Source organism: Cynara cardunculus (assembly GCF_001531365.2).
Source record: "Cynara cardunculus var. scolymus isolate 2C chromosome LG 2, CcrdV1, whole genome shotgun sequence".
Taxonomy (NCBI): Eukaryota; Viridiplantae; Streptophyta; class Magnoliopsida; order Asterales; family Asteraceae; genus Cynara; species Cynara cardunculus.
The window spans coordinates 8,266,887-8,267,591 of record NC_037529.1 but is presented as its reverse complement, the minus strand read 5'-3'; the positions used below and the strand labels follow the sequence as shown (position 1 = coordinate 8,267,591).

Sequence of the window (705 nt, the reverse complement as noted above, 5' to 3'; positions counted from 1 at the left end):
AAGTCCAGGAATGAAATCTGTCTTTTTAAACAAATGGATGATGAGGCTGTTCCTGACGCGTGGGAAAGGTTTAAAGAGCTGTTAAGGAAATGCCCACACCATGACATTCCGTATTGTATTCAACTTGAGACGTTTTACAGTGGGTTAAATCCCATGGCAAAACAAATGCTCGATGCGATTGTAGGCGGAGCCTTCACAACTATGACCTATAATGAAGGATATGAAATCCTGGAAAAGATATCAGCCAACAATGGGCACTGGGCTGACCCACGTGCTCAATCACATAAAAAGACTGTTGGGATACATGATGTAGATGCATATACTGCATTAACAGCTTAGCTTACCTCCATGACCAACATGCTGAAAAATTTAACTTCTGGTCAGGGAGGACAGCAAGCTGCTAATACACCTGTCCCAACAGTCCTATCTGTGCAGTGTGTGTGTTGTGGTGGGGATCATTCATATGAACATTATACTCATAATTCTGAATCAATAAATTATGTTCATAACAGAGCTAACCCCTATTCCAACAATTACAACACCAGTTGGAAACAACATCCGAACTTTTCCTGGAACAGTCCAAGTTTAAATCCACCAGTCCATAAACAACAAGAAACTTCCAATTTCCAACCTCAACATCATGGAAACAGTTTTAACTCTCAGAATCACCAACAAGGTTTTCAGAATTCACAACCACCTTTTCAA

General features: G+C 40.4%; 1 non-coding gene across 1 annotated transcript; it reads right to left on the bottom strand.

Moving 5' to 3' along the window:
- On the bottom strand, positions 1–107 carry LOC112508360. Its single transcript, XR_003068733.1, has one exon. It is a non-coding gene; the product is annotated as a small nucleolar RNA R71 (small nucleolar RNA).
- Positions 108–705: the final 598 nt, after the last annotated feature.